Below are 14335 nucleotides of genomic sequence, written 5' to 3' on the forward strand. Positions count from 1 at the left end.
CCTGAACATTACACACTTACACGTGCAAGACTAATTCCCTGCACTCCTGAAATGCAGCCCGCTATGGGTGGAACTCAGCAGCTGTTTAACAATGGACAGTAACACCAACACAGAAGCTAAAAGGCAGCGAAGAACACCCTGGCTAGTTGAACTAGCAGGGGACTCTAGATAGGAAGAATACAATTATCCACAATGGACTCTTACCCAGAGACCATTTCAGCTGGGCACAGGCAGGTCTGGATCAAAGCCATACGGGGAAACATCCCCCACAGCAACCACCCCAGCAGAAGGAGACCCACCCCCTCCCAAAGCAGAGTGGGGGCCTAGGCTTTTCTGAGGCTGGGTCTCCGGCCACCTGGCTTCCTCCTTGGCGCGAGCGGTTGCTGCTCCCCCTCCACTGCAGGCTGGCTGCAGACTCAGGCAGATATCACGGTTACCCTCAGCAGCACGGCTAGCAGGAAGACTAGAAACGACAATGAAAGCTGAGATACTGGCATCGCCACATGGACAGGGGTGGGGAGAGGTAGCACCTCGTCCTGGGCCTCTCTGCCTTAACCCGGCCAGGGGACAGGCACTTGTCTGTCCGTCTATTGCTGTTTGTGGGGCACCCTTCGCTGTAGCCTCTCAGCCCCAGCTGGGCACAGAAAGCCACCTGCTGCCGACCGTTCTCCCAGGGGGTGGCTCTGCAGACCCCACCCCAGGGCAAGCAAAGGAATCCAGGCCACGATCTCCTCCCCCAGTTCCACGGGCAGCCCAAGGACGACGTGTGCTGTCAGACAGGAGACAATCCCAGAGGGGACTTTGTTGGTGGGGGGGGATCCAGAGCCCACAGCTTGTTTCTCACAGGATGTAAAGCCTCCTGCTTCATGGTTTAAGCCATTCTAACTCGTAGGGAGAGGGCTGTGTAGGCTCTGTAGACTCTGGGCCTGGCCCAATCTGGCAGCGTCTACGTTCCTAACAGTGGCTCATGCACTGTCCCAGTGGCAGGCATGTCTACAGGCTTCTCATGAATGGGAGCTGCTCCCCACCTCCTGTCCAGCCCCAGCCATGCCTGTGTGGTTTCAAAGCTCCTTCCACATGCACAGCTCCGTCGCCGCCTGGGCGATCCCGTTCACACGGCAGCACGATGGTCCCGGCCAGCTGGTGAAACTCGACCATGAGAGACCGCCAGGCTCGGAACAAAAAATAAACCAATAAATCAGATGTTACGGAGAATCTGGAGGCGAAAACAGGAGAAAGAGCGACAGCTGGAGAGATCAAAGCACCCTGCCCGACTCCACTGCAGAGGCACTGCCCTGCTCCTGACCCGTTCTCTCGCTCCAGTGCACGAGAGAGAGAAGCCGAGTGAATGAGGATAAGGGGTGTCTGCAGGGGAGTAGCCCCCTGTGGCGTGTGCGTGGTGCTCACACACCCCAGAGGTGGCTGCATTTCACAGGTGCCGGCTGTACACAGGGTAGTTGGAAAGCGTTGTGTGAGCCTGCTTTTATAGAGCACCCAAAGAGCTGCTGTGTGTAGAGCCAGCACCCCTGAGAGCAGCCCAGAGGACAGCAGAGGAGGGGGATTTTTGGTTAGGACAGTGGGGCAAGCCCCTGGCTTAGGGAAGTCCCCTGGGAGCTGCATGCCATCACTGCTGAATCGGTCTCGTCACTAAGGCGCGGCAAGGAACTCGGCAACGCACGGGGCGGGGTGCTGGGGGGGAGGGGGAGAACTGAAGCAGCCCCACTGGAATTGGAACCTGCTGTCCCAGAGCGTTTATTAAAGCAGGACTCAGAGACTGTGGCACCCGGCACCCCCTGTCATGAGCCAGCTGGAGAGGGCCCGATCCCGGGCTGCTTGCACGCTCTCAACTCCCATTGGCTTCAAGGCGAGCTGGCTTCGAACATCAGCCTTCCTTGTGCTCTGTCTTAAGTGCCCAGGGCCGTTGCTGGCCATTCCCCTAGCCTGGCAAGGGAAGCCATTTGCAGGGCACAAGAACCAGGGGATTTTGTCAGCCCAGCTACAGTGCTGCTCCTTGTCCAGCCCCGTCCTCTATTAACCCTTTACACACACAGACGTAGCTTGCACAGAGGCTTAGATCGTACAGCGGGAAGGCCCATTGTGATCGCTAGCCTGAGCTCCTGCGTAGCACGGGCCAGGGGACCGAGCTGAATTAATTCCTGCCTCAGTAGAGCAGATCTTTCGGGAAACCAGCCAGTCTCGACTGAAAAATTGCCACTGCTGGCTGGGTAACCCGGATGCAGACGAGCCAGCCCCAGCTGTGCCGAGGACTTGAAAACCGGCCCCGGAGCCCCTTCCTATTCTTACATATCTCAACTGATTCCAGTCCTGTCCAGAGTCGGACGCCCTGTAGAGTGGCAGCCCCTCTGCACTGCTGTGCTAACGTAGGAAGGGCGCCTGCGGTAGCAGCCAGAACTCCTGGGTCCTCAGCACACGTGCTGCCTTGCGAGGTAAAGGTGGGGAGCAGACCTAGGGCCAGACTCAGACTCGAGGGCTGCACGCCTGCATCACCCAGACGTCAGTGGGAATTCTGGGTGCTCAGCCCCTCTGAGAACCAAGCACCTGGTGTTTCAAGTCACCGAACCCCAGGTCTGTGCGGTGACATACGCTCCCAGACAGCCCTTTGTAATGAGAGGTGCTGGGTGAAGCCCAGACACCAGGCAAAGCAAGCATGCCTCATTGTTCAATATTACAGCAGCTGGAGAGCCCAACCAAGAGTGGGGCCTCCCTGTGCCAAGCACTGCACAGCCACACAGCGCGAGACAGGCCCTGCCCCAAAGAGCTCACAGGCTAAACAGACAAAGGGTGGGAGAGGAAACTGAGGCACAGAGCAGGGAAGTGACATGCCCAAGGTCACCCAGCAGGCCAGTGGCAGAGTCTCCTGTGTCCCCGTCCAATGCTGTGACCACTAGACATCCCTGCCTCCCATCACCCCATGTATTTGCTCTGGTTAAGCAGCTCCCCCTTCCTCTCCTCAGCGTTAGCTTTGCAGATGGGCATATTCCGGGGTATCTCTCGTCATACCAGGGTTAATTACAGCCCAGACTCACCCCCTCAAATTCCTGAATAATTTCTCCCACCTCTGAAATGCAGCCAGCTCTGGGGTGCAACATGACAGGCAGGTGAAACAGCATGCTGCCCCTATAGGAGGGGAAATGTTGCCTGATGACACAGAGCCAACTCTCTTACACTTGAGAGAGGTGCATTATTCTCGTCTGTGTTACCGGAGTGCCTCCATTGTGCGGGGGGCTGTACAAACACACACCAAAGAGCTGGTCTGTGGGCCCAAGCGCCAACAGGCGGGTACAGAGAGAGCCAGGAAGCAATGAGACAATCCTGATCAGCGCCATGGCAGCTGGTGTGCTGCACCTAGGGACCAAAGAGCAAGTGTGAAAAATGGGGATGGGGGGCGGGGGTTAATAGGCGCCTCTATAAGACAAAGCCCCAACGATCAGGACTCACTGTAAAATCAGGACATCTGGTCACCCTGGCTGAGCTCAGAGCCGGAATCATTGTCAAGTGTGTTATCAGCATCACAGCAAAGGAGGGATTTGCAGGACAAGGAGCGGGTTTGTGGGGGTTTCCAGGGAGCTGTTAATTTCAAAGGATGAATGGCCCCAGACAGTCAGAGGTGTGAACATGAGCCTGTCACCACCCCAGGTCTGAGGTCCAGAGACCTCGGCCTGCTTAGTCCCATGGCAAATGAGCTCGAAAGTTCACGCCAAAGACTGGGAATTATTGATCAGGGGACACAAGAGAAACAGGTTCAAACCCAAACCCGAAAGCCTTCTGCGATTGACGCGGAGTGGTTCTGCAGGAGAAACGATCCAATGTATCACAGGGCATTGGCTAGAGTCGCTTATTCTGTCCCTCTTAGCAGACAGGAAAGGGTTCGTTCTGTAGCTGGATTGCTGTGAATGGGGATCACTTTCCTGGCTTTTGACCCAAGAGACCGATGCAGAAGGAGAAGAGACAGGGTAGTAAAGGTGGGGCAGTACGGCTTTCCACCACCTTCTCAGGATACAAGTCACTGGCTGATACCTGGGCTGGCAGGTCGGCCTCCCCCCAGCTCACTTCCCCAGGCTGGGGTGTCATCTGGCTGGTCTGGTCCCTCTCCTTCGCTGGCAGGGCAGAGCCGGGGGGGACTGTCTCCTCCTGTCATGCTGGTGTTGGGCCGTGCTGATGGTCTCACATCAGGTGAAAAGCGGAGAGAGAGAGAGAGAGAGAGAGAGGACAGGAGGAAGACGGTGGGGGGTAGAAAGGAACACACGGGGAAGGGGAAAGCAGAGCAGGTTCTCACCTGTATTAGGTGTGGTCCTCGCTGTCCAGCGGCGACGGGCCGGTGTCCTCACTGGCGGGCTGCTGCGGATGTCCCGATGATCGAGGCTCGCCAACCAAGGGCAGAGCGTCTGCGGTGTCTCTGTTAGCACAAGAGAGCTCCTGCCACGCCGGCTCGGGCCATGCTACAAAGCACAAGGGCCCACGCAGCAGAGCTTTTAATGCCCCTGCAGTGCAGACATGGTTTGGCCTCATTTGCAGGATCCCTTGCCTGGAAAACGTTAGCTGGGAGTCAGTTTCTCCATCACGTTTCTGGGAGGGGAGTCCAACCTGCGCTTGTGTAGCGCGTTTCACACGGCCCCAGCCGTCGCCTCCTGCTGGGCTTGGGGTGGGTTTGATTTCTGGGCCCATTTCCAACCCAGGCCCCTCACAATGACCCAATCTCCGGAGACCCCCTCAGAGCTCTCCCCCTTTGCCTCCCTGACAGGGCTGGAGTCGTTTAGCCAGCAGCAGCCTGCCGTCGCTGCTGCATCCAGGCCAGGACGCAGGGAGACACCAGAGAGAACCACTGGGTCTGGCTGTGTCCAGCAGCCTCAGTGGAGGGTCTCCTGTGTATCCATGACAGGCCAGGCCGGTCTCTCCCCTGCCCCGAGGGACACAGCAGTGCTTGGGCGGTTGGCACTGATAGGTGAGTGTCGGCTTAGACTTGAGCCGGGCCTGAACCAAGAGCTGATCCCAGGCACGTAGAGAGTGGGAAGCTTTTTCCTCCCTGCTGACCAGCTCAGTGGGGAACGCACTAGACCGGGCTGGAGGCCAGCGACCCCCTGAGCCACCCATCGTCCACCTCCCCCACTGAACCACAGCCAGTCCCCAGGGCACGGGACACCTAGGCGCAGAGCCAGCGCTTTGATGTCCCTGGGTGGAGGCTGATCCCCTTGGTCACATGAGCCCAGTGAGGCGCTGGGAGGCCCTGACAAAGCCCCATTGTGGGGCAGGAAGTGGGAACAGCCTGTCCGGCGGGGGGAGGAGGGGATCTGGCTGCACAGAGAGAGCTGTTCCTGGGAGTCAGCTGGAATGAGATCAGCAGGTCGCGGGTGTCCTGCAAAGCTCGTGCTACGGGGCGAGCCAAGGGGAGACTCGGTGGCTGGAAGCTGAAGCTGGAGACGTTCAGGCTAAACATAAGAGGCCCTTTTTCACCGATAAAAGGCCCTTAGCCAGTGGAACAACGCACCAGGGCGGGGTGCGTTCACCATCACTTGGAATCTTGCACGGGGATCAGCTGGGACGGGCTCAGAAGCAGGCGCCAACTCTGCCAGGAGTCATGGGCTGGATGCAGGAATCACTGGGGGACAGTCTCCATCCGGGGCGATGCAGGAGGCCAGGCAGGCTGGTCACTGCGGTCCCTTCTGGCCTGAAGCTCTTGGAACTGGTTTCCTGCCCCGTGGGACCTGCCTCTCCCCAATTTCTGAGTTAACTCCTGAGCAAAAGGGAGGGGTAAGACTTGGAGTTGGACAACCGGCCCCCTTTAATGAGGATACGTCTGAATTACATCCCAGATGCCCCATCCACAAACATGGGCTAGTTTACCTCACTCCCCATGGGTAGGTCAGGTGGGGAAACCGAGGCACAAAGCGATTGAGGCCATTAGTATTTGTATTTCACCTAGGGGTACATCCACACTGAACCCCCCTCCCCCCATGACAGTAAGTCTCAGAGCCTGGGACAATGGGCTCAGGCTTGTGGGGTCATGCTCTGGGGTTAACAACAGCAGTGTGGACGTTCCCACTTGGGCTGGAGCCCTCCCCTCTCGCCGGGTCTCAGATCCCGGGCTCCCGCCCAAGCGGGAACGTCTGCCCTGCTATTAGCCCCAGCCTGAGCCAGTTGACACGGGCTCTGAGATTTGTGGCGCGTGGTTTTCATTGCGGTGCTGACATACCCCTGGAGACCCCAGCCGAGAGCGGGGCCCTGCCGGGCTGGTCGCACAGGTCCTGCCTGGACGAGCTAACAGCCCGCCTCGACGAGTCCACCCTCGGTTTGGGAGCCCAGCCTGAGGCACCTCAGGCGGGACGTTCCAGGGGTGCTGAGCCCCTGCAATGCCCATTGATTGCAGCTTGAGCAGAGGGCATTTGGCACTTCCTATCAGGCCTCAAGTGTCTCCAACTGGGGCTCCCCAGAACGAAGGCTCTGGCAGTCAGCCGAGAGTGGCTGGCCTGAGGTCACGCAATGAGGCAGAAGTGGAACCCAGGCATCCTGGCTCAGTCCAATAGACCCCAACTCCCGCTTCTGCGGCACGAGGGAGATCCTGGCACCACCTGTGTATCATAGACTCAGAGAATCATAGAAGATTAGGGTTGGAAGAGACCTCAGGAGATCATCTAGTCCCACCCCCTGCTCAAAGCAGGACCAACCCCAACTAAATCATCCCAGCCAGGGCTTTGTCAAGCCAGACCTTAAAAACCTCTAAGGATGGAGATTCCACCCCCTCCCTAGGTAACCAGGGCCGGCTCCAGGCACCAGCTAAAGAAGCAGGTGCTTGGGGCGGCCAATACCAAGGGGCGGCACTCCGTCCGCTATTGGGGCAGCGTGTCCGGGTCTTCGGCGGCAATTCGGCGGCAGGTCCCTCAGTCCCTCTCGGAGCGAAGGACCTGCCGCCAAATTGCCGCCGAAGAGTGGAGCGGCGCGATCGCGCTGCCATGGCTTTTTTTTTTTTTTTTGCCGCTTGGGGCGGCAGAAAACCTGGAGCCGGCCCTGTAGGTAACCCATTCCAGTGCTTCACCACCCCCCTAGTGAAATAGTGTTTCCTAATATCCAGCCTAGACCTCCCCCACTGCAACTTGAGACCACCGTAGAGTGCACCAGGCTGCAGCCTCTCGGCCAGATCCTCCAGGGCCTCTCACTGCACTTTGCCCCTCACTAGCTCAGTCTCGCATGCCCATTCGGAGCCCCAGGAAATCGCGGGACCTCCTGGTCAACCTCCTGCGGGCGCTGGGCAGGACAACCGGCCGTCACAGCAGGAGGAGGACGCTGGGCGGAGGCTGCTCTGCGACTGTTTCCGATCCCTCGTTGTGTCACACCTCCACGCAGCGTCCACCGACTCTCTGCAGGCAGTGGGTGCTGTCTGGGGTTCTCTGCTCGGGCACCCCACCCGCAGCCCTGAGCTTCAACCTTTCAGCCAGGCTCCCGGAGCTGGGTTTTGCCTTTGTTGTTTCCCGAATTCAGCTGTGGCCTGAGTGTATTGGTGCTTCCCCTTGGCAGAGGGTGGTCGACCTGCCCGTCCCAGCACTTGCAACAGGTGTACCCCGAGTCCTTATCCCTTGTGCTGCTGGGACGTCCCGGCCACAGGGAACGCACAAGGGCAGAAAGCAAGACCTTTGCCACAGAGGGCGTGTTTAAAGCAAGCTAAGCTAGGACACCCCAAAGGTACCCCCATTCCCCAGCCCTGCGACCACAGATCCCAGCCTCCCCCCAGCCCAGCCCCAGCTCAAGGGGAGGGGAAGCGGGGCTGAGGTTAACCACTTGTTTCCTTGGCACCAGGCGATGCTCCAGCCCCAGATGAGCTGCAGCGTTTGGGCTCTTTACGGCAGGGAGAGGGCCCCAGTTTGGCCAGCCGGGAGCGTCATAGTCCTGGCCGGCTCTTGCTGCACAGAGCTCCCGCGTTTGCTGGCAACCCAGTGCCCCCCCCACCCCCCATTAAACATACAGCGCAAGCGGATTAAGGGGCCCCCATTGTTTGATGAAGCCTATTTTGCTCAGGTCCCCAGGAATCCCATTCGCTCTGTTCCACCTTCATGTTACTCTTTCTACCCCGCTCCAATGGCCCCAGCCTCCCTAGGTCCCCTTGCCTGGGCGCGGGTCAGCACACATACTTTAAGGCCAGAAGGGACCATCATCATTCAGCTAGTCTGACCACCTCTGGCTGAGTTACCGACGTCCTCAAATCAGGGTTTAACGACTCCACGTTACAGAGAATCCACCACTGACACTAGTTTAAACCTGCAAGTGACCCGTGCCCCATGCTGCAGAAGGAGGCGAAAACCCCCCAGGGTCTCTGCCAATCTGACCTGGGGGGAAATTCCTTCCTGACCTCCAAATATAGTGACCAGTTAGACCCTGAACATGTGGGCAAGACCCAGCAGCCGGACACCTGGGAAAGAATCTGCAGTGTTGTCCTAGCTGTGTTGGTCCCGGGCGATGAGACAGACAAGGTGCGGGAGGGAATATCTTTGATTGGACCAACTTCTCTTGGTGAGAGATACCAGGACCTGTAGAAGAGCTCTGTGTAGCTCGAACGCTCCTCTCTCTCACCCGCAGGAGTTGGGCCAACTAAAGATATTCCCTCCCCTCCCCTCTCTCTAAGAAAGAGGCTCACAGTGTCAGCTGGGACAAGCGCTCACTGATTTAAAGAGCAGCTGAGCCCCCAAGGAGTGTTTGCCGGTGGGGGACTCTGCCCTACTGGTCAAAACATGGGCTCTAGCTTCCCTGTTCTGTGTCCCCAGGCCGTCTTGTATGAAGACAGGAGCCAGCACCCCCAGCTAATCATTCCTAGGCCTGAAGGCCTCTCTCCAGGAGGTCATAATTATCCGGCCAAGTGGCCTTGATCCAAATGGCTCATCCCAAAACTAAGGAGTGAAAAAGCCGCTGGAGCCTCATCCCCATGCAAGCTGTTCTCAGTAGCCTGCAGCCAGGACCAGAGGCAGATTAAGGTTTTGTGGGGCCCTGGGTCAGAGCACCTCTTCTGCCTCTAGTCCCATCCCCCCTGCACTCCTGGTGCTCCTGCCAGGGAAATGGGGTCAGGGCGTGGGGGCTTTCCCCACCCCCAGGCAGGAATGCTGGGTGGGCAGAGCAGGTCACGGGGGTGCCCATTTTTCCAGGGCCCCCCAATTGCCAAGGCCCATGGGCATGGGACCCATTGGCCCAGTAGCTAATCCGCCACTGCCCAGGATTTCAGAGCTACAGAGAGGAGAAAGGAAGGATAAGCATAATGATACACTGGATTATTATAGATCTCATTCCTTATTGACAGTAGCAGTGTGGCTCAGGCACAGAACTGGGGACCAGGAGGCATGGATTCTGTCCCCAGCTCTGACACTGACTCCCTTGTGTGACCCGGGGCAAGTCACTTCCTTTTGCTGTGCCTCAGTTTCCCCCCACCTCAGCCACACACCCTTAAGATCTCTGGCTGGATCATGATTAATGAAGTTTCACAACTCCCCCGTGAGGCAGATGGGTACCATTATCCCCACATTACAGGGAGGGAAACTGAGGCACGGAGCAGGGCGAGTGATTTGCCCATGGGCACACAGTGTGCCAGAGCTGGGAACAGACTCCAGGAGGCCTGGCCCACGGTCCCCTGTTCCAACCTCTAGACAATGCTCAGTTCCTACAGCGTGTGTCTGATTAAACACTTCGCGGGGGGGCCAGCCACTCCTTAAACCCCCAGGGATGCCCACTGACTTCTGGGGGAAGAGCCCTGAGTTCCGTCTGAGCACAGGCTTAATTTCCCTGCCAACTCCCCGGCTCTCCACCCCCAGAGACAGGGCCGGCTCTGGCTTTTTTGCCGCCCCAGGCAAAAAAGCCTCCCGCCGCCCCTCCCCGCCCCCCGGCGGGGAGCGCAGCAGGGGAGGGCGCCGAGCCCGGCCACGGCCCCGCTCTCCCCGACCAGCCGGAGCGCCGGGAGGAGGGCGGAGAGCCCGGCCGCGGGCCCGCTCTCCCTGGCGGCAGGAACGCCTGGGGGAGGGCGACGAGCCCGCGGCGGCTCCACTCTCCCCGGCGGCAGGAGCGCCGGGGAGGGGGGAGGGCAGCGAGCCCACCGCAGCCCCACTCTCCCCGGCCGGCCGGAGCGCCGCAGGGAGGGCAGCGAGCCCGGCCGGGGCCCCACTCTCCCCGACTGGCCGGAGCGCTGGGAGGAGGGCGGCGAGCCCGGCCGCGGGCCCGCTCTCCCTGGCGGCAGGAGCGCCTGGGGGAGGGCGGCGAGCCCGCCGCGGCTCCGCACTCCCCGGCGGCAGGAGCGCCGTGGAGGGGGGAGGGCGGCGAGCCCGCCGCGGGCCCTGCTCTCCTGGACCGGCAGGAGCACCGGGAGGAGGGCGGAGAGCCCAGCCGCGGGCCCACTCTCCCCGGCGGCAGGAGCACCTGGGGGAGGGCGGCGAGCCCGCCGTGGCTCCGCTCTCCCCAGCGGCAGGAGCGCCGTGGAGGGGGGAGGGCGGCGAGCCCGCCGCGGGCCCCGCTCTCCTGGACCGGCCGGAGCGCCGGGAGGAGGGCGGCGAGCCCGCCGTGGCGCCGCTCTCCCCGGCGGCAGGAGCGCCGCAAGAGGGCGGAGAGCCCGGCCGGGGCCCCGCTCTCCCCGACCGGCCGGAGCGCCGGGGGGAGGGCGGCGAGCCCGCCGCGGCTCCACTCTCCCTAGCGGCAGGAGAGCCGGGGGGAGGGCGGCGAGCCCGCCGCGGGCCCCGCTCTCCCCGACCGGCCAGAGGGCGGAGAGCCCGGCCGCGGCCCCGCTCTCCCCGGCCGGCCGGAGCGCCGGGGGAGGGCGGCCCCGCTCTCCCCGGCTGGCCGGAGCACCGCGGGTAGTCGCGGCCCCGCTCTCGGGCCTGAGCGCCGCCCCCCTCCAGGTGCCGCCCCAAGCACATGCCTGGTAGGCTGGTGCCTGGAGCCGGCCCTGCCCAGAGAGCCGCTGACTGCCTGGCTCCTTTCCCCTCCCCCGCACCCCCCCCCAGGGGGACCCCCTGCTGTCACTCGCCAGGGCTTGGCCGCAGATGGTCCCTGCGACAGCCACTTCCCGTTTATTAAGTTAATAAATAAACAACATGGCTGAGAGCAGATGGGCTCTATTGATTCCTTCCTATGTACCCCCATTGTCCTCCTTTCTTTCCTATTCTCTACAGCCTCATTCTGGCTCCTTTCTCTTTTCCCTCTTGTGCCCGCCTCACCTATCTCTTTAGGCAGAGGCCGCATAGCCCTTGGCCCAACGTGCAGTGGGGCTGAAGTGGTGTTGGGACATCTGTGGTCCTTTGATTATAGAGAAGCCTAACTCTGATTTAGTTGGGGATTGGTTGATTTAGTTGGTGTTGGTCCTGCCATGAGCAGGGGGTTGGACTAGATGACCTCCTGAGGTCCCTTCCAACCCTGATATTCTATGATTCTATGATTCAGCACGTCCCACGGGACCCATAATTTCTCTGCATTTTAATCTAGATTAGCCGGGGAGGAGCCAGGGACTGGGCTAGCAATGGGCTTGCACTGCTTCAAACCAGAGCGTGCAGCCCAGGGGGCCAGAGGGGAGGAGAAGCACTGTCCAGCAGGGGGTACCGTGCAGCCACCCCCACCGCACACCATGACAGAAGTGCCGTCCTGGCAGCACTGGCTGGGCAATGCTGTCTTGGCTGGGGTGGGGTGTCTCTGGCCTTGTCCCAGATCACGCCACGCTGGCAGGACAGCACGGACCCCTGGAAGCCACGGCAGGCCAGATTCTCCCAAGAGCCCAGTCCCCAGCATCGGGCTCCTTGGGCAAGTTTGCACAGCGAGGGAGAGGACGAATTCAGCAGATCAGCCATTCGCTACAAATCCCGACCCCAGCACATCTGCTCCCTCCACGACTTTCAAGCCCTATCGGGTTCCTTTCCTGGTACGAATGAATTTGGCTCCGGTTCGTCGCCGTAGAAGCAACGGGGCTGGATTATCAACTAATCCAGGGGTCGGCAACCCACGGCACAAGAGCCAAACACGGCACAAGAGCCGATTCTGAGTGGCACGCTGCCTGTCCGGTGAGAGGAGGAGGAGGAGGAGGGGCGGAGCGGCCGGAAAGCGCCACGCTGGGGGAAGAAGGGGGAGGGGGGGAGCTTGGCTGCCGCAGGACCAAGCTTCTGCCTCCTGCCCCTGCAGTGGAGAGCGGGGGGGGGTCCCGGCCCCCCGCCCCCCTCAGCCCCCCCCCCCGCCCACTGCTCTCCCCTGCGGGGGCAGGAGGCAGAAACTTGGTCCTGCGGCAGCCAAGCTCCCCCCCTCCCCCGTTTCTCCCCACAACGTGGTGCATTCCGGCTCCTCCTCCTCCTCCCCCCCCCCCCTGCCGGGACGGCCCTTACGAGGGGGAGCGGAGCCCAGCAACAGCGTGTTCCCTGCTCCGTAGAGGAGGCAGAGAGAGGTAGGGACGGGCCTTGGGGAAGGGGGTGGAACAGGGCATATCCCTCCCAGCCCCCTGCCATGAGCCGCTCAGGGCGGGGGCCTGGGAGCACTCCCACGAGCCGAGCACCCCAGCCCTCTGCCCTGAACCCCCCCACACACACCCTCCAGCCCTCTGCCCTGCACCTCCCCCCTCTGCCCTGAACCCCCCCACACACACCCTCCAGCCCTCTGCCCTGCACCTCCCCCCTCTGCCCTGAACCCCCCCACACACACCCTCCAGCCCTCTGCCCTGACCTCACCCCAACACCCAGCCCTCTGCCCTGCACCTCCACACACACCCCAGCCCTCTGCCCTGCACCTCCCCCTCTGCCCTGAACCCCCCCACACCCCCCCCAGCCCTCTGCCCTGCACCTCCACACCCCTCTGCCCTGCACCTCCACACACACCCCAGCCCTCTGCCCTGAACCCCCCCCACACACACACCCCCAGCCCTCTGCCCTGCACCCCAGCCCTCTGCCCTGCACCCCAGCCCTCTGCCCTGCACCCCAGCCCTCTGCCCTGCACCCCAGCCCTCTGCCCTGCACCTTCACACCCCCCAGCCCTCTGCCCTGCACCTCCACACACCCCTCTGCCCTGCACCTCCACACACCCCTCTGCCCTGCACCTCCACACACCCCTCTGCCCTGCACCCCACCCCTCTGCCCTGCACCTCCCCCCCCAGCCCTCTGCCCTGAACCCCCCCACACACATCCTCCAGCCCTCTGCCCTGACCTACCCCCAACACCCAGCCCTCTGCCCTGCACCCCCACACACACCCCAGCCCTCTGCCCTGCACCCCCACACACACCCCAGCCCTCTGCCCTGCACCTCCCCCCATCCCTCTGCCCTCTGCCCTGCACCTCCCCCCATCCCTCTGCCCTCTGCCCTGCACCTCCCCCCACCCCTCTGCCCTGCACCCCCCACCCCTCTGCCCTGCACCTCCACACACACACCACGCCTCTGCCCTGCACCTCCCCCCAGCCCTCTGCCCTGCACCTCCACACACACCCCAGCCCTCTGCCCTGCACCTCCACACACACCCCAGCCCTCTGCCCTGCACCTCCCCCCTCCAGCCCTCTGCCCTGAACCCCCCCACACACACCCTCCAGCCCTCTGCCCTGACCTCCCCCCAACACCCAGCCCTCTGCCCTGCACCCCCAGCCCTCTGCCCTGCACCTCCACACCCCCCCACCCCTCTGCCCTGCACCTCCCCCCACCCCTCTGCCCTGCACCTCCACACACACCCCACCCCTCTGCCCTGCACCTCCACACACACCCCAGCCTTCTGCCCTGCACCTCCCCCCCCAGCCCTCTGCCCTGAACCCCCCCACACACCCTCCAGCCCTCTGCCCTGACCTCCCCCCAACACCCAGCCTTCTGCCCTGCACCTCCACACACCCCTCTGCCCTGCACCCCACCCCTCTGCCCTGCACCTCCACACACACCCCACCCCTCTGCCCTGCACCTCCCCCCACCCCTCTGCCCTGCACCTCCACACACACACACCACGCCTCTGCCCTGCACCTCCCCCCAGCCCTCTGCCCTGCACCTCCACACACACCCCAGCCCTCTGCCCTGCACCTCCCCCCTCCAGCCCTCTGCCCTGAACCCCCCCACACACACCCTCCAGCCCTCTGCCCTGACCTCCCCCCAACACCCAGCCCTCTGCCCTGCACCTCCACACACCCCTCTGCCCTGCACCCCCAGCCCTCTGCCCTGCACCTCCACACACACCCCAGCCCTCTGCCCTGCACCTCCACACACACCCCAGCCCTCTGCCCTGCACCTCCACACACCCCTCTGCCCTCTGCCCTGCACCCCCCCACCCCTCTGCCCTGCACCTCCACACACACACCACCCCTCTGCCCTGCACCTCCCCCCACCCCTCTGCCCTGCACCTCCACACACA

The sequence above is a fragment of the Emys orbicularis genome, chromosome 4 (assembly GCF_028017835.1).
Source record: "Emys orbicularis isolate rEmyOrb1 chromosome 4, rEmyOrb1.hap1, whole genome shotgun sequence".
Taxonomy (NCBI): domain Eukaryota; kingdom Metazoa; phylum Chordata; order Testudines; family Emydidae; genus Emys; species Emys orbicularis.